Source organism: Pantherophis guttatus, chromosome 2 (assembly GCF_059756535.1).
Source record: "Pantherophis guttatus breed Tessera chromosome 2, ASM5975653v1, whole genome shotgun sequence".
NCBI lineage: Eukaryota > Metazoa > Chordata > Lepidosauria > Squamata > Colubridae > Pantherophis > Pantherophis guttatus.
Genome location: NC_142064.1, coordinates 66,640,398 through 66,660,746, shown reverse-complemented (window position 1 = coordinate 66,660,746; position 20,349 = coordinate 66,640,398). Strand labels below are relative to the sequence as shown.

At 41.7% G+C, this 20,349-nt stretch overlaps 1 long non-coding RNA gene across 3 annotated transcripts in view; it reads right to left on the bottom strand.

The window, feature by feature from the left end:
* The window catches only part of LOC117661418 (uncharacterized), a 28,879-nt gene that overhangs the window by 2,626 nt on the left and 5,904 nt on the right, over nucleotides 1-20,349 (bottom strand). For all 3 annotated transcript variants that reach the window (XR_009622330.2, XR_009622329.2, XR_004589997.3), the window contains exon 3: nucleotides 11,134-11,212. This is a non-coding gene — a long non-coding RNA (uncharacterized LOC117661418). The remainder of the gene's footprint in view (nucleotides 1-11,133; nucleotides 11,213-20,349) is intronic.

Below are 20,349 nucleotides of genomic sequence, written 5' to 3'. Positions count from 1 at the left end.
GGTTCGAGCGCGGCTCGGTTTTTTCTCGCTGCACCTTTCATTCACAATGGCGGGAATACTGAGTGAGCCTGTAATAACACCTACACAATGCAGTGAGTGGCGGGCTGGGGATCCACCCGCAGGGACCCGTTCGTTCTCTTTATTTCGGCCCAGCCGCAATTAAAAGGACATTCAAGATGGCAGACTCCATTCCCTCTAAGTCATTCCACATGGTATCTACCAGGGGGAAGAAGCCACTCAACAATGACCCTGGTGAGGGAACCTCTGGTACAGCCTCTCATGACAAACGGTCCTGGCGGGCACAAATCACCTCCTCAGTCCGACACCAAGGCTTTTGCAGGATCACGGATTTTCAATCAATTGGTCTAAAACTCATTTGATGCCTTCCAGATGCCTAAAGCACTTGGGGGCATTGGTAGATGCTGTCACGTCAGAGGTCTTTCTCTCTCCGGAATGCCAGCTCAGCCTCATGGAGCTGGCAGATGTTTCCAGTTGGAGCGTTCCACCTCCCTCATGGGATTGTTCAGGCTCCTGGGAAAGATGGTCTCCTCCTTTGGCATTATTCCTTGGTCTTGTCTTCACAGCAGGGACCTGCAGTGGTTCCTTCTCCCGTTCCAATGGGCTCGCAGGAGCACGTCCTTAGAGATAGTTCCACTGCCACAAGCGGTCGATTCCCTGGTCTGGTGGACTACCAGCACTGTTTCCAAGGGCAGCAGATTCCGGATTCCTCAGTGGCTAGTCCTCACAACTGACACCAGCCTCTATGGGTGGGGAGCCCATCTCGTCTCCCATATGGCTCAAGGGCCGTTGTCTCAGCTGGATCTGAGACAGAACATCAATTGGTTGGAGCTCCGTGCTATCCATCTCGCACTTCAGAGCTTCAGAGACCTGGTCCTCTGTCAGGACGTGTTAGTCCTGATGGACAATGTGTCAACCAAGGCACATGTGAACCGGATTGGAGGGTGCATGAGAGTTCAAAGGCTCTCATGCAGGAGACTCTTCGCTTGGGGCAGACACACATCTCAGAAATGTCGAATGTTCGAGCCGAGTCCCTCAGCCAGGCCCCGGTTGAGAATGGAGCCTTCATCCTCTCTTATTCAAGGAGGTATCAAACTGCTTCGGCCAAACCCTCTGTCGACCTCTTTGCATCCTGGGACAACCATCAGGTTCCAAGGTTCTATGCCAGATTCCCGACTCAGGGAGCAGAGGCGGTGGACACCTTGCTCAGTCCGTGGCCCCCCCGGTCTCCTTCTCTATGCCTTCCCTCCTCTACATTGATAGCCAGGGTCATCAGGAAACTGTTGGAAGAGGAAGCGGAGCTGATTCTTCTTGCTCCCCATTGGCCCAGGCAGCCTTGGTTTGGGGATTTGGTGTCCCTGTCCGTGGCAAGGCCCTGGAGGATTCCCGATGACAGGATCATTTATTATTTATTTATTTATTAATTCAATTTGCATGCTGCCCCTCTCCGAATACTCAATCATTCTCGTCTAAGGAGCGTTATTTCATCCGGAGCCCCAATGGTATCAATTAATCACCTAGAGGTTGAGCGGCATCTCCTAACGGGGACCAACGTTTCCTCCAAGGTCATTAAAACCATCCAGGCCTCACACAGAGCTTCCACTACATGCATCTACGATGCTACTTGGCGGGCTTTCATCTGGTGCCGACGACAAGGCCTTGCTCCTACTTCCGCCTCCATAGTTCAGATATTGGACTTCTTGCAAGACAGCTTGGATGCTGGTCTAACTCCCAACACTCTCCACCGGCAGGTGACTGCCATTTCTTCTACCTTGCGATGTGGCTAACAGGACTCAATTTCCAGAGATCCTCTGATCCGTGACTTTTTTTTTTTGAAAAGTTTTTTTTTATTTTTTTAAAACATGAAACATAAAATACATCTTTTTAGAGCAAGGATTTGATCCGGTATAAAGTAAATACAATTACTCACATTCCCTCAACCAATTTTGTTCCAAATTTTATCCATTGACCTCTTTAAAAAAAAAGAAAAAAAGAAAAAGAAATCTTATTCTAAACATTTAGATTTTGAACATTCTACTATGTCACCCTAAATTCTAAACAATTATTTCTAAATAGACATCATTCCAAATCTTTGTCATTTTAACAATCAATATTTCATATATATTCCTCATTTCTAAGACCCATTACATTGAGTCTATATTGTACCTCTTTTAAATGGCAACTAGTATCCATAATCTTGACAAAGAATATTTTCCTCCTCTCTTAATTGTTTCTAAATCAATCAACATTTCCATCTAAAATTTGTCACTCCCAAAATACTTTATTTTAAAGTCTAATATTTAACTAATTCATAATTTAAATAGCTATTTCCTAACAGTGTTTTCCACCACTTCTATCTCTATTTATTTAACTGGTTCACAGTTTGGCTTAACTATTCTCCAGTATTGTCTCCTCCACTTCCTCCTGTTTATTTTTTGGCTGGTTCGCAACTTAATCAGTTGCTTTCCATAGTCTTGTCAGCTATGACCTCAGCCCTCTTTGAACCACTACGAGAGGTGGGCCTTCGATTTTTCTCTTTTAAGGTGGCCTTTCTTGTCGCCGTCACCTTGGCACGCTGTATTTCAGAGATGACAGTTCTGTCCATCCGTCAAGACCTCTGCATCTTCCATAATGGCAGGGTTGTGTTGAGGCTGGATCCAACCTTCCTCCCGAAAGTCAACTCTCTCTTTTACAGATCACAAGACTTGTGCTTCCCAATTTCTGCCCCTCCCCGAGACACTGCCTGGAGAGGGCTTGGCATATGTTGGATGTCTGCAGGGCCTTCAAGATTTACCTTTCTCACACAGCTTCCTTTCGATGGACTGAGGCCCTTTTCGTGGCCTTCCAACTAGCCTCCATGGGTTCCAGAGTGACAGCCCCAGCCTTGGGCGCTGGATCAGGGCAACCATTTTCAAGCCTATGAGGTTCAGTCCTTGCTGATTCCTCACAACATCACGGCCCACTCTACCGGGAGTGTGGCCACATCAGTGGCCTGGGCCACTTGAGCGCCCTTGGAGGAGATGTGCAAGGTGGCTACCTGGTCTTCCCCAACTCCGTTTATTCGCCATTATCGTTTGGACTATTATGCGGTGGCAGACGTTGCCTTTGGCAAGAGAGTTTTACAAGGAGTCCATGGTGGAATGTGGTCTGCGGGGTCCGACTGCTCCCTCCTGATAGGACATCAAGCTTTAGTATGTCCCATGCCTGACTGCCATTCCCACCGAGCAAGCGAATGGGCATTGGTCTTACCTGAGATGCCTTTCTCTGTATAGAGGGGAACAGCAGTCAGCCCCAGCCTGGAGTAGTTGTCCCTGGGATGTCGGGGGGGGGTGCGGTTTCTAATTGTTTTTCATTATAGAGGACATGTTGGTCTGCATCAAGATCCTCGCTGATAAACTGGAGAGTCACAGGAAGAGGCAGGACTAAAAAGATCAGCAGACTTGGTCCTAATGGCTGACAAACATAGTTAACCCATGCCTGACTGCCGTTCCCCCCTATACAGAGAAAGGGCGTCTCAGGTAAGACCAACACCCATTTTCTGTAAGCAATTAAATACTGTTGTAGCTAGGTATTTTGGTTCATATATTAAATGGTTGTTTTTTAATTGATTATGTGAGCTTTGGCATACACGAAGGACAAAGGAAATAAATACATTAATAAGCCTTCAGATGGAGAAAAGGGTGCAGTGTTGTTATTTATTGTAATATCAGTTTCTAAGGCCAGTCAAAAGTAAATGTCTCCATGTGGATTATGCTTCCCAGCTCCTATAATATAATATAAAAAAGCAGGGAACAATGAAAAACGGTTGTATAGATGGTTCAGCATAATTGCATGCTAAGATGCTCTAAAAATGGAACAGTAGATAGTTGTACCAATTTCAAATGTATAACCTAAGGGTCTTGAGTAAGCTTCTTCCATAAGTCCAGAGCACTAGCTATACTACAATAGTTTTTGACTTAACAACCATTCATTCAGCAGCTGTTTGAAGTTACAGAGGTGTGGAATAAAGGGACTTACGGACATTCTGACTGTTGTAGTGGTCCCATAGTCATATAATCAAAATTTGGTCACTTGGCAACCCATCTACACTTACAGCCACAGAGGGGCTTCAATTTACTTATTCCCGCCCCCCCCCCAGGACCTTTTGGTCCCTGCTGCCCAAGCTGACTTTTGTAGCTGCTGGTCGCATGAGGGTTCCTTCCCAAAGTTGTGCATGGTGGTTTTCTTGTAAGATCTGGGGAATATGACTTCATGTGACCAGTTGGTGCTTCATGAAGAATGGACATGGGTGGACATGGGAAGAGGGTGGACATGGTCCGTCAGCAACAGGAGCAAGAAGATGATGAAGATCTGATGTGGTGGTGTAACACAGGGCATTGAGAGTAGATGGAGGTAACGGTAGCTGGGACTAGGCTGGGGCAACTGAGGTTTCCAGGATGGCTGGGGCTTCTTGGGGCACTGTGACTTTGCATTGCACTAATAAGTGACTGGGGCTTTCCAAGAAGTTATGGCTTTATACAGTGCTGTTGGGGTTTCCCAGATACAGAGGATTTGCACCACACTGCTGGCCTTGCTGAGGTTTTCAGGGGCAGCTGCAGCTTCATGCTACCCGTATTTTTCGGATTATAAGACGCTCTGGAGTATAAAATGCACCTTATTTTGGGGGGAGGAAAATAAGAAAAAAAATTCTGCTTGAGAGGCTCTCCATTTGGGAGCTGCATTTGTAGCCTCCAAAAGCTTCAAAAGGGTGAGGGCCATGGGTGGGCGGGGCTACATTTGATGTATAAGACGCACCCAAATTTTGCGTCTCAGTTACTTCTTTTCAGCCCTAGGATCACAGTGTGCCAAGAACCCCAAACTGCAGCGCGGCAAGCAGACTTGGAATCATGCAGTTTGGAGGCTGCTTGCCACTCTGCAAAACAGGATGCAAGGAAGCCAAAAGAGGAAAAATGGGGGTGGGTGGGGGGTGAAGGCAATAGGCAGTTGGGGGCGTTGAAAGGGAGACATTCCCTTACCTTGGAAAAACTGAAACTCAGGGCTGGGAGAGACCAAGTCCAAACTTGGGATGGGTCCTTGGCTAATAACCAGTGGAATTCACTTAACAATGGCAATGGGGAGTTCTGGAATTGCTGTTGTTAAGTGATGGTTTAGGATTGCATTGCTTAGTGACAGAAATTGTGATTCCAGTTGTAGTTGTAAGCTGGCAACTAACTGTGACTTTAACTAGAAGAACAAATCAGACAACTGTATCTAGATCTAGACAACTAGTTAAATTTCCCTATTCTGTGATCAAAAAGCCATCAGCAGCAGCTAATATGCCACCCTCTACTGGTGGAGGTTCTTCATTTTTATATTTTTTATTTTTACCTGCCAAATATAACATTTTGTTATATTTGGCACAAAATGTTATATTTGTGAACCTAAAATAAGTACAGGATGAAAAAATGGATAGAAGAAAAGATAAAATACTGTATATACCTTCTTAACATGCAACCACAAGGCACAAATTAATGAGGCTTCCACCAAGAGTCATGACGGATTAGTGTTACAAATAAGTGACATTTGAATCTAGATAATATATTTCATCTTAATAGTACAAATTCTAAAGCCTTAGATATGTTTTTCCAATTAGTCTACCATTCAAATTGTGTAAGCTCTTGTCACAGCATGTACTGCAGTCTAGGGGCTGATGAGCTAGATCTATCAGATCTGGATTGCAAAAATCTAAAGTTATACTGTAATTGTACACTGTACACTATGTATAGGTAGTCCTTGACCTATGACAGCAATTGGGAGCATAATTGCCATTGCTAATTTATTTGGTCGTAAAATGTGACCGCTTTGCAATCCAAACTGTCTGAGTTGCTGTTATTAAGTGAATGCCGTGGTCATTAGCTGAAGCAACTTCCTGCTGCTTCCCACAATCAAGTCAATGGGGAAACCATTAGGAAGTTGCAAGTCTCAGGCCCTGCCAGATGGGGAAGGAAATAAGGAGGTGCTTGAGGATGTGTGGGAGAGTTGAGGAGGATACCTAAGAGCCTGAGAACTGCTTGGATTTTCAGTCCCAGAGGTAAAATGTTTCTGAAGCCTCTCCATTCTGCAGCTGAAAATTTTCCATAGCTAAAAATTCTGATTGGATTTCAGCACAGAACAATTTCAACCAGCCCCAGAATGAAGAGGAAAGCCTTTTGATTGTGGTGGCTGGCTGAAAAAATTCTGTGCTGAAATCTAATCAGAATTTTGGAATGGGGTATTTTCAGCCAGCGCAGGGTCAAGAAGACTCCTTCTCATCTTGGGTCTGGCTGAAAAAGCTCCATGCTGAAATCCATGAGGAAAGCTGAAAATTCCCAGTGCCAAAATCATTTTTCAGCCACCCCCTCGGCAGGCAACAACAGCATGCAACTTTCCTTGCCAGCTTCCCCATTGATTTTCTGTGGAAGCTGGCAGAGAAGTTTGAAAATGGTCGTCACATGATCATGGGACACTTGGCAACCAATCATAAACGTGAATGGGTTGCCAACTGCTCAGATCACAATCACGTGACACAGGAGTGCTACAATGGCCATTACTTCAGAAACCTGTCAATAAATCCACTTAGCATCATTGCAACTTTGAACAGTCTCTGAATAAATGGTTGTAAGTCAAGGTAGAATGAACAACAAACCTGATATTACATAACAAATATGCATAACATACTCCAATCTTTTAAACTGAAGTGGGTAGGAGAGACTACACATTTAACCTGAAGACAAACTATATGTGAATTCTTTAATATATTTTAAAATATAAAACAGTGGAGTGAATACGAGCCAACATTGTAAGGAAAGCAATTAAACAGTTAATTTCATTACACATTCTTCACACTGCAGGTTTCTTTTGACTAAGTTACCAAATTCTTATAATTATCTTAAGGGCTGGTTTGGAGTGTGGAATACATAATTTATTTTTTTACAAACATATAGTAAGTACCAAATTGCATAGAACATTGGGGGTGGGGTTGCATGGTCTGTTGTAATGATATAATGGATACACCTGTCTATTAATAAATAATTTTAAAGCCTCTGAAAACATCTATGGCTATTTTTCCAATCAAAATAAAATTTCTTAGTTGTACTTAAAATATTATTAAAAATAATGTCATAGGTTTTATTTTTAAAATGGGGAAATATTACCTTCCCTTTAGCACCATCATTAATCTAAACATCTATAGTTTTCCTGATTATCTTTAGTAATATTTTAATTATATCGTAATATATTCTAAACATTTATGCAGTAGTTTCTAGTCATCTGTCTTGTAACATTATCACAATGTGAAAAGTTTTGCTAATTTTGGAATAATGTATTGCATTTGAAATCGATCTTATTAAATCTGTTAAACACTAATCCTTTAACTATAAAATCTATAGTTTAGTATTTTAATGTTAAATTTATATTATATAAGAAGCCCCCTTAATTGATAAGGACAGCAGTTCTTTAAATCTGTATTTGTTAATTTATAATGGGCACTTGCCTTATTGTTAGTAAGGTTGACTCAGCCTTCCATCCTTCCAAGGTTGGTAAAATGAGGACCCAGATTGTTGGGGGCAATATGCTGACTCTGTAAACTGTTTAGAGAGGGCTGTAAAGCATGGTGAAGCAGTATATAAGCCTAAGTGCTATTGCGATTGCTTAGCATTTCTGCTAGCTTCTTTCTAACTAAAACATCTACAACTGCTATTTCTAGTTTTACATTTCATAAATAGGTTTTCCATTTGAAAGTGTATTCTAAACTGTGTCTTGAATTATGGAACATTTGAGCTTACTTTTAAAAAATGTTTTATGCTAGCAGTTGCATGTTTAACAATTTTTTTAAAGGGTGGGGGAGAGGAATTTGATAGAAAACATCAAGGATCTGGTACCATAAACTCTTCTGGATGTTTACAGTAGTTTGTGCTTTTACTGTGCCTTTATGTAGTCTTCTTGCCATTGTTCTACTATGATCCAGTGGAATTGCTAAGGAGTATCACTATTGTGTGACAGGCAAAAGTAGGTTGAACCAAATGAGAATGCTAATGCAATCAAATAATTATTTGAACAGGCATTATATTTTCAGGCTCTTTGAGGATCTCTTAGCATGAAGTAATAGCCATCTAGTAGCAGCCCAACCTACCCTTCAAGACCTCCCGGTAAAAAGCTCTAAAGAACAGCTTCAGGAGTTCCTAGAACAATTCCAAATGCTTGTGGAAGTTGTGCCTTTGTGCATTTTCCATTTAGTATTCTGTGCCAGCTGGCTTTTAGAAGAACACTAGGGAGAAATAGCAAACCAATTTCTCTTTGGAAACAGACTTTAAAAGGAAAGGTGCTGTGAAAGAGCCTAGAGGAAAAATAGGCGAAGAAGTTGGACTTCAAAATTACAGCACAAAAAAGGGGCTTGTAGAGAAGACCTGAAAGAATCATACTTCTTGTTGTACTTGGTGGTGCTGGTGGGGGGATGGCTGTTTCACCCAGGTTTTGCAGAATACAGCTTCTTGATTTTTATTATTAGTACTTGCAGATTCTTTTATATTTTTGACTATTAGAATAGTTTCATCAGCATAGCTCAGATTGATATTTCAATATTTTAGCTTTCAGGCCTGTATACAGATTTCACATAAGGACAATGAGATGCTCTGAAATTCCATTTTTCTAAATGTTTTCCACTGCTGGAAATGATCTATATTTCTTTACATGAACTGTTTCTTTGTCCCCAGATCATCATGGTCAAGTGTGCTGGCAGAGGGCTTTTAGAAATCTGTGTACTGTAGAGGGAAATATGTACCTGATGCTGAGAAATATTTTTGGATAAAAGTCATTGCCTTTTTGCTGTATCAAGGGCCCAAAGGTCAATTTCAGAAGAATAATGACTCATATTAGTGTCGAGACCCACCATTCCGTAAACAGATGTAAAAAGTTGGTGTTTCCATTCCATATTGCCCTGTCTGTTAACTATATATACCAAGATTATAAAAAAAAAATCTTTTTCCTAAATAACACTATAAACTATATTTAAGAATTGCTCTCTTTTTGGAGTAACAATGCTGTATATGCTGAAATTCATAACAAATCATCCCCAATGCATTTTTGTCATTGAATTTACCAAAAGTATTAATACTTATTAAATTTTCCAGTGGAACCTGTCTGCCATTTTCAAAAAAAATTGCTCACATAAAGTGCATGAGGGCTGTTTCCCACCAGTCTGTAAGAGGAAAAGTGATTTCATCCTAGCTTAGACTGAAGAGATTTTCTGTTCATCCAATGCCTTACATTTTAGGAGTAACAAAATTAATTTTGGAGGAGTGGATAATGAGTCTGCTTAAGGTCAGAAAGTTTGTTGTTTTCTAAAATAGTTCATATTATATTTTAAATCATTGGTGCCAATAGTTTAAAGTATGTTGCCACATACTTTAAAGTATGTAGAGATGGTCCATGCAGAGGTCTATGGATCATTAAAAGGTTCTTTAATGTCCTGAATGATTCTCTTCAAGCCATCTGAACCATATTATTTGTATGCTCTTGGATATTCTGAAACACCTCTTTGTAGTATTTGCAGACACCAATAGACACTTTCACTATGATAGACACATCAATACATATATCTGTGCATTTGCATTATTAAGAGAAGGAAAATTGGAAAGGTGGCTGAATGTGAGGGATTCATTAATAATGTGGAGATAAAAATAATATATTATCTTTATCTATATTTCCCAGGCTTTGCTATTTGTATGTGTATCCTGTTGGATTCTAGAAGGACTTTCTGAATAGATGTGCCTATTATTATAAAAGACAATATTCAGTTGCTCTCAGGCCTGGCAATATTGCCAACAACGTACACAAAAGGGCTTGTAACAATAGTTTAAGCGGACATTGGGTTATGAACCTTTGCTCATAAAAACCCTAAATTATTTCAGAGTTTCAAAGTATATTTTGAAGAAAGGGAATACATGTCATAATAAAGTATTTAATTATTTGATATTTTAGGACAATTATGCACAATCTTTGTACTACTTGAGTTGCAATAGGAGGAACTCAACAAATTATTCAATCTGAGGAATTAAAAGGAATTAGACTTTTAAAACATAAAATGTTATGGCTATTCTTTCTCTCAATTGCACCTAAAGCAGTGTTGGCGAGCCTTTTCTGCACTGAGTGCTGAAACGGAAGCGTGCGTGTGTGTGGGAGCACCAGAAACCGGAAAAGCAGTTTCCCGGGGGAGTGCCAGAAACCGGAAGAGCAGTTGAGTTGAGTTTTTGGTACCTAGTCTTCTGGTTTCTGATGTGCATGGGTGTGCAAAGACCAGCTAGCCGATGTGCAGGTGTGTGCCGGAGCCCAGAAGATCAATGGGCGATGGCTGGCATGCCTGGAAAAATGGCTCTGCATGCCACTTCTGGCACACGTGCCATAGGTTCGCCATCACGGACCTAAAGGAATGATGGCTGGTATATGATATTAAGAGCAGATTATCAGCAAAACATTAAGAATCATAAACTGTATTTTCTGGATCTCTTTCATTGCATTTTAAGAGTAAACAGCCATAAAGAGTTTTGCCAATATAAACATTTCCAATTAAGTAAATAAAAAAACTTGTACATTGAGTCATATAGTCTTTACTTAACTGGATATCAATATTAGAGCTGTTTAAAAGAGGTGCATAAGAAAGCATAGTATCATGAACAAAATACCCCTTTTTGAGCCATTAATGTAACCACCTACTCCGGAAGGCTCACACAGCTGCTTTGCAAGCTATTCTTTTTTCCGTGGGAGTGCTAGAGAAGTGAAATGGCTTTGTATATATCGATATCTTCAAACAGCCAGAGATAACCTTTCAAGCAGTTGTTTGAGTTGTCCAAGAGAGATGATTTCTTCCTGGATGGGAAACTAGCAGGGAAGTCCAGGGCTATAGCCAAGACTAGAAAGATTAAAAACAAACAAACACGGTGGAAGGTAATGGAATACAATTCCATATTGCCAAGAAAATTACATGACATGTAGTTTGAGTTCCAGTTGGCTCAAAGGAGAGTTCACCATTTTGCTTGGGCTTACACACATGGAACATTTCAGGTATAGAGAGCTACAGTATTTAATTGTGCAATGTGGTACCTTTACTCAATGTGCAGCCTCCAGCCATGTGGTATGAGATCATTTATAGAAAACCTGCATGCACATGATTGTGCTGAGACTGAAAAAGAAACAAATTGGTTGGGGTTATTATGTTTTTCTAAACTACTGTAGGCATATTGAAAAAACATGGTCAGGTTATTTTGTTTTCTATAAAGATATGCTATTGAAATTTAATAACATGTTCCATCAAGAAACACACACACACACACACACACACACACACACACACACAGAGAGAGAGAGAGAGAGAGAGAGAGAGAGAGAGAGAGAGAGCAGGGTTTTTTTTTAAAATGGAAAGCTGGATTAGTTTTGCTTTTCTGCACATACAGGGATTCCAGGCTTACAAAGAACACAGAAAATAAAAAGATTTGCTGTGGATAATGGGAATTCCCCTTCACATATACTATGTGCATATCGAGAGAGACTTTTCTGTTTTTTTTAATTCTCAAGAAACATGATATGGCAGCTCCCAAATACTGGAAGAGAGTATATGCTAGGAAAACCAAAAAGCAGAAGCTTGTTAGCTCCTAATCTTGATTGATTGATTATGCGCCATCAGGTTAGTATTAACTGTTAGTGACCACATGGATAGATTTTCTACAGTACTATTGCCCATTTTAGTCCTTCAGGGCTTCCAATAGTGCATCCATCACTGCTGTAATTGAATCCATTCACTTTGCTTCTAGCAATCTACTACATTTTGCTTCCACTTGTCCCCAGCATTATAGACTTCTCCAGAGAGCTAGATCTTTACATTATGTGATGATTTTAGTTGATCTTAATAGCTAAAGAGGATCAGACCTTTTAATTCTTTAATGCAGGACAAATATGAAATTTTAGAGCTAGACTGAGAAGTCAAAAGGTATACAATAAACCTCTCCCATGTTGTTTCCAGGTGAAATGTCCACAGGAGTCAAGTTCCATGTGAAGAATTCTACCTTTTATAGTGGAGAAAAATTTTCCCTTCTAGATTTTATTTTTTATGTACATTCATCAGCAAAGAGAAAGGTGGTGGTGATGTGGGGTGGTGGTGGTGGAGGAGGAAATCATTGGTAGCCTGTTTCCAGAGATTACTTACAGTAAAATTACTTTGTAATTTTTATTTTTTACTTTGTAAAAATTGTTTTTTTGTGTGTTTGGGTTCGCATATGCACAAATATTGTGAGGGTTAAATTTTAAGAATGAAATATGAAATTCTTTTCAGCCTTTAAGTCTATGGCTCATCATGTCTTCCTATGACTGAAGACAAGAGTCTGCATCTTGGAAAACATCTTTGCTCTACATTGGAATGGCTACAAAAAGGAGATTTATAAGACATGTGTTCACTCTTTATCTTGAAGGTCACCTTGACCAAATGGGTTTTACCATTTTAAAAGCTGAAGAATAAATCTGAGGCACATCTTATGGCATTACTCCAGTAATGGCAGCATTAAAGATCAGAGATTTTTATCTAAGCATCAAGTGGGAATCAACTAACTTGCAAGAGGGGAAAATCAAGCTCAGTAATTGACTACATGCTTTGCATAAAAATGCTCAAAGTTAATTTCTTAGTAAGTAAAAACTTTTGTCCAAAACCTGCAGAGCTAGTGTGCACAATACTTCACACTCAAAAACAAAAAGGTTCTTTGGAGCATGTATGGATGCATGCAACTCCTGTAAAAATCTTTTCTTGGAATTGTGCTATAGCTGTGGAGCTCAACTACACTCTAAATATTTTCTTTTCTTATTGAATGAAGTGCTGCACAGCTATAGTAGATAATATTGAATAAGACTGACCAATATAATTCAGTATCTCATTAGTTTTGAGTGACTATAGCTAAATTGTACAGGTAGTCCTCAACTTACAACCACAATTGAGCCCAAAATTTACACTGCTAAGCAAGACAATGCTTAGTTTTGCCCCGTTTTATGTTTCTTGCCACAGCAGTTAAGTGAATCACTGCAGTTAAGCTAGTATCATGGCTGTTAAGTAAATCTGGCTTCCCCATTGATTTTGCTTGTCAGGAGGTCACAAAAGGTTATCTCATGACCCCAGAACACGGCATCCATCATAAATACATGCCAGTTGCCAAGCATCCAAACTTTGATCTCATGACCATGTAGGGGATGCTACAACTCTCATGATCATGGAATGGTGCAATGGTTGTGTGAAAAATGGTCATACGTCCCTTTTTTCCAGTGTCACTGTAATTTTGAGCAGTCACTAAACAAATGGTTATAACTGGTGGACTAGTTATGTTTAATTTGCCTCCTTTCTAACATCTTAATATTCCTGATTCCATGCTCTTGGACAGAGGCACAACAGTCATTGAAATATATATTCTGTAGCTACTGAAAATAAAATTCAGAATAAAATTTCCTATTTGGGAAGAGTTGTATTTCTGAACATATGTGTGAACAAATAGTTAGAAAAGATTAGGATGTGTGTACAATTAAAGTTTTGTAAATAATTTGGACTGAAAAATGACTATTATCCATCTAGTTCTTAAGCCATGTACTTATTCATGCTTCATAGAAGCTAATGCATTGTATTAAGTAGAATTTTTTGAGAGTAATTGCTTCTTACATCTTTAGTCTTACCATTCCCTATTTTTCATAAGCAATTTGGCCTGACTAGTCAATTTGTTTTTCAAAATATGGTCAGACTACTATGAAAAAGCAGAACATATGAAATAAATACTGAGCTCATTTCTTGAAACACATTCAGCAATAATACTGCTGGGGTTCATAATTCATCTGTACAATTCCAGCTCATTTCAGTTGACAGGAAGCTGACAGCAAAATGCTTTCCTGTGAAGTAACTCAGATCCAATGTATGTAATCATCAAGAATCTTGCCTTTTCTTATATAAAATGTCTTCAAACATAAGAATATTTGCAAATAAGTTCGCATACATGCTGTTTACCATTAGTCTAAAAAACATCTCAGAATGAACTAGAGAAAGAAACCCAGGAAATCTGTACTTGTGTGTGTGGTCTCTCTCTAAACACACACATACAGCTGTTTCTAGAGGGTGGTGCTTAGCACTACCTAATCATTGCTGTCTCATTGTAATAAGCAGCAAAATTGCAATACAATTTATTTTTCATATGTTAGGAGTATTACAAATTATGTGTCCGTGCGGCTATATTCTGTCCATGTTAATGTCATAGCTGTGTAGATTGGATCATCTGACATCAACATAGATTAATTTTATTTTCAGAATGAGAGCCATTTTATTACCCAGTTTTACCAGGAATTTAATTATTGCCAATATATTTTTCCAGTTTTCTTTTTTAATGAGAGGCATAGAACTGCAGTTAAATATTTAATGAAGTATCTCTCTCCCCTCCACCATATAACTTTAACAATTACTACAAAAATGACAGTTTTATACCATTGTGTAATTTAAATCCTTTATGGTTTCTTAAGTTGAACAGAAGGTATAGCACTATAAAACCACAATACTATATTAATTTTAAAGTCACATATTTTAAACTTTCTGGACATGCAGTTTTAATGGTGACCAGAAAAAGGGTATTATTTTAGTAGTAAAGTATTTCAGCAATAATTATTCAGACCTAAAAACCTTTATAGAAAGAGTTAGCAACCTTCCTGAAAAATGGTAGTTATAATACAAAGACTTGATGAGACACAGAAATCATCCAAATTTGATATCGTATCTTACGTTGTCTGGAAAGCCTGCCATACTCTCCCCTTACAAACATTGTTAGTTATGGTACAATAGACCCATGTTTGAATCTTGGTGACTCCATAGTCATTATTGTCCATAATCATTATTTTGACCTCCTTCCAGTAATAATCTATAGTTGTTCCAAGGACATTCCAGAAAGTTCTTTATCTACCACACGTTTTCAATGTAATCCTGGCAGTGTACAGTATAAAAAAACAAAAACATAATGTAAAATTATAACATGACTTAAAATACCAAAATTATACTATTATAGGTGCCTCTTAACAATTTCATTTAAACATTCTTTTTTCACCACTTATCTAAGTACTGGCAGGATGGCTCCAGAATTAGGGGCGATCACTAAAAAGCATTGGTTTGTGACGCCAATGTAGGATGTGCAGATACCATTTGAAGCATATACTCTGGAAAGTACCTGAATGTCAAATCATAGAGGGCTTTATAGGTTGAAAACATTAAGTTGAATAGTACCTGGAAACTTATTGTTCACCATTTCAAAGCCTGGAGTACCAGTGTTGTATATGAAAAAGAGCTCTCACTCAAAAAAGGGATTGTTGTATTTTGTACCAGTTGGAACTTTCTGAACAGTCTTCAAAGGCAGCTTCATGTAGACTGCATTGTAGTAATTTATATAGGATGTGACAAAGGGGTAGATCATTTTTGTGAAGGTCTCTTTCTCCTGTGCGCTGCTTAGAGAGTCTAAGCAATGGGTGATAACCTTGTCTGATTGGCCAGAGACTGAGTTGTAATTTGTTTGTTTGATCATGCCTCCTTCCTGTTTAGGCTCAGTTTGCTAATTCAGTCGGCCTAGAGAGACATATTCTGAATATCTCCATTGCTTGGACTGCTTTAGAAATGCACAGCAGCATTCTTTGTAAATGGCTTCGTTTCAGCTGGGAAGTGGTTTCTGGCACCGCGCCCAGCCAAGCGCCGATCAGCAGAGCAGCGGGGCTCCGCAGCAGCGTTTTTTCTTGCAGAGGGGTCTGCGCGGCATGTGGAGTCTCGTCTTATCCTTGATTGTTCCGGAGCTGGTATTGTGAGTTTTGGCGGCGGATTAGCGCGGGGAGAGCTGTGGTTTCGGCTCTGCACCTCTATTAGCTGGGCAAGGATCCGTGGTATCGGATTCTAGCTCCCTGGGCAGGCTGCGTTAGAATTCGCGCTTAAAGCCTTGGTGTAGGTGCAGCGCCCCACTGCAGCCTTTATTCCACTCCGCTTTCAAGCTATGGTGTCGGCTTGGTGTGATTGAAGCCCTTAACTGTCCTCCATTCTGGGTTTTTGTACACGAGGGAGGTGATTTCAAGGCAATTGACAACTATTACTGGAGGTTTTACAAAAGAGGAATTTTATTTGGCTGATTCACAAGTTACCTCATGCCTTTCAAAATGGCATTTCGCAGATTTCCTTCTCATTCCTCTGCCTGTCCCTCAATTAGGCATCAAACCTTGGAGGCTTCAGTTACAAAAAAGGGGAAATCTAGATCCAAGGTACCAATTACCAGATCCCAGTCCTCTGTTCAAGCCTCAACTTCATCTGCATCTGATAAGGATGCCATGAGGTGACACTGTGCCAAGGAAATATGGCCAAGAAAAGGGCGGAGGCTAGCAAAGCTCCTTCCACTTCTGCACAGAAACAACTGATTCATTAAACAAGGAACCTCTGGCTCTGGAATCCCAGCCAGGTCAGTTTGGTTGGTCTCCCGCTGCCTCCACTAGCACAGAGACAGCAGATATGGATGCTCCCTTGGGTATAGCCATTCCTGAGCCAGAATCCTCTCAGCAGCACAGGGGCTCCCATGCCTCTGCTACCTTTATGCCTACTGTGGTGGGGCTCCACCCGGAGGAAAGCCAGGGCACTGCACTGTCACAAGATTTGTACGATATGATTGCCCAAACTATTACTAAGGGCATTGATGCTGCTCTTATGCAACAGGGATTTTTAGCCCCACTGCCAGCGACAGACCCGAATCCAAGAACCATTGCACCTGTGGGTCATTCAGACAGAGAGTACATTCTAGACTCTCATTCTCCTTCACCTTCGCAGCAAAGTGACACCTCCTTTCACGGCGAAGAAGAGGAGGTGGTGGATTATAATTTTTCTGAGGATGAAAGGGTCATTCCTGATAAGCCCTGTCACAGGTCTGTTCCGTCATGACCTATTTAAAACGCTATTGTACAAGGCAAAGACAACAGCCAATATGGGGGCACTTATTGGGCAACCTGAGGGATCCTCGGACCCTCAAGATCCCATGGCTCTTCTTTTTGCCGAGCAAGAGGTGGTCCCATCCCCTAAGCTCTTTGTAGATGTCATATAATGACAATGGAATCAGCCTGGGTCCATCTCTGCTCCTAGTAGCATGGATCGGAAAATGTATACGGTGGAACAAGAAGTTGAGGATCTCCTCAAACTTCCAACCATTGCTGTTCTGGTGGCCAGTTTGGCATCCTCTAACATCCTCTCTTCCGATTCAGCTGAGGGCCTAAAGATGGAAGACCAAAGGGCGGAGCTCGCTGCTCATAAGACCTACCAAGCAGCCGCCTGGGCCATTCATTCTGCCACAGTGGCATCCTTTTTTTCTCAGAGTTCCCTAATTTGGCTTCGTCAAATGCAAGCCAGGATGTCACCTGAGGACATCCACTTGCATCAGGACTTAAATAAACTAATTGCTGCTGCAAAATATTCAGCAGATGCTACCCTCACTTCAGCTAAATTTGCTTCTTGAGCCTTAGCATCTAATGTCACCTCCAGACACCTCCTATGGCTGAGGCACTGGCAGGCCGATATGAAAACAAAATGGAGACTAGTTGCGGCCCCCTTCAAGGGTGGCTCCCTCTTCGGGGAAACCTTAGACATTGTCCTGGTAGAGGGTAAAGATAAAAAGAAAGTCCTCCCTCATGTCTACCATCGAGCAGACAGACGATTTGGGTATCCTTATCACAGACAGCCCTTTCATGCATCTGACAGGATTTCAAAGTCCGACCTACCAAAAGCCCTTCCTACCAACTGCAGACAGGCCGCAGGACAGGCCTTCCTTTCGGGATCGCTGCCCATCAGGCTGTCTCACAGGAGATTCCTCCAGTTCTCCTGTGCCGGATGGCATTACCAATACAGAGCCACGCCCTTCGGGCTCTCGTCAGCCCCCAGAGTATTCACAAAGCTTCTGGACATGGTGGCTGCTCACTTGTGGGAAAGACCCATACATTTGCTCTGTTATCTAGATGACATATTAATCCTGTTGTCTTCTCCCCAGTGGGCAAATCTAGATTTACAGACCACGGTTCAAAAATCACGGGTTTACCATGAATTGGGAGAAGAGCCATCTGACTCCCACCACAAAACATTGTCCACCTGGGAACAAGAATCGACACTCAGACCTGTCTTGTCTTCCTCTCCAGAGAGTGTCTGTCCAACATCCGCACCACCATATGGCAAGTCCGAATCCTCAGAAAGGTACCATTGGTGCTTCTTTCCCAATTGCTAGGCAAAATGATATCCTGCCTACAGATTGTACCTTGGATGAGGTTACACTACTGTCCTCTTCAATGGTTGCTCTTGCTAAGTCAATGATTGGGCCTCAGCAATGCTCACAAACGGATTTCCCAAAAGGTTCTCAGATCCTTGGGGTGGTGGATGTAAACAGCCTTGGAATGGGGATGTTCCTTCAAGAAGCATTCCCATCTCACCCTGAACATAGACGCCAGCCTTTTCGGCTGGGGCGCTCATTTGCAATCACAAGTGACCTAGGGTCTCCATCCGACCTCAGCCACGACATTAATTGGCTGGAGCTGAGAGTCGCTCATTTGGTGCTCCACCATTTCCAATCTCAATTATCAGGCCACCACTTGTTGTTACTGACAGACAATGTCACAGCCCATCCTACCTAATCCTATAGTTATGAACTGAGAATGACCTCCAAGTTGTTGAACTGTTTATTCAACCACCAGGGGGGCACTCGCTCCAGGGCCCTGATGCATGAGGCTTCTGCGATCAGTCTCTAGGCAGAGAAACACCTGCTATCCCTGCGAACAGAGCACATATCGGGACTGTCCAACACCCAGGCAGACTGGTTAAGCAGGACCACCAGCGATCAGACAGAATGGAAACTACATCCCGACCTGTTCAACCATTTGGTGACACAATTTGGGGCCCCCCTGGTGGATCTTTTCACCACCTCAGCGAATGCGCAACTTCCACGGTTTTACACCAGATTCCAGACCCCAGGAGCTGAAAAGATGGACGCCCTCCACTGCCCATGGCCCCAGGGCCTATTGTATGCATTTCCCCTGACTCCTCTAATACTGAGGATCATCAGGAAAATCCTGATGGAAGGCGTGGAAGTCCTCCTTGTGGTCCCCCATTGGCACTGATGGACTGGTTTGCGGATCTCGTGAATCTATTGATGTCCCTTTCCTGGAGAATCTCTCTAGACAGGATCTCCCTCAGCCAGGGGGCCGAACTACATCCAGAACCTCAGTGGCTCCAATTGGCTGTCTTGTACTTGAAAGGGAGATCCTGAGGAAGGACAGTTTCTCTAGGAAGATAATCTCTACCATCCTAGCCTCGAGACGTCCATCTACAACCTGTATATATGACGCCACTTGGAAGTCCTTTGGTCGCTGGTGCAGCAAGAAAAGTCTTGTTGCAACATCAACTTCTGTTCCTCAGATATTGGAATTCCTTCAAGATGGGCTTGATGCTGGCCTAGCCATTAATACTCTTCACAGGCAAGTTTCCTCTTTAGCAACCATTCTCTCCTACGAAGGAGTTTCGACCTTCTCTCAATACCCAAGGGTTCATAGCTTTCTGAAAGGGGCTGCCAATCTACACCCCTTTCCAGTTCACAGATACTCTTCTTGGGATCTGCACCTCGTATTGCAGCTCTCAGGTCTGCTCTGTTCGAGCTGTTGAGTTCCGCACCTCTCAGACTTCTGACCTTTAAGGTCACCTTTCTCATCGACATCACATCTGCTCGGTGAATCTTGGAACTGGCGGCTCCCTCAGTAAGAAAAGGCTTGTGTATTATCCATCCGGACAGAGTTGTCCTCCGCCTTGACCTGACATTCATCCCAAAAATCAACTCAGTTCCACAGGGCCCAGGAGGTTATATTACCAGATTTTTGTCCCCATTCCAAACATCCCAGTGAACACCGATGGCACACCTTAGATGTCCGCAGAGTCCTACGCACATACATCTCTAGAACAGCGCCATTCCGGAAGACAGAGACATTATTCATCTTGTTCCAGCCCAGGTCCCTGGGCACGAAGGTGACTTCGTCCACCATTGATCGTTGGCTCAAGGCCTGTATTCCTCTGGTTTACGATTATCAGGCTCGACCAATTCCTGGATGCATTATGGCCCATTCTACATGAAGCGCAGCCGCCATGGCGGCATGAGCTATTCAAGCTTCTATCTTAGAGATCTGCAGGGCAGCCACTTGGGCATCGCCTTTTCCCTTCATCAGAAACTACAAACTGGACATGTTTGCCTCGGCTGAGGCTGCCTTTGG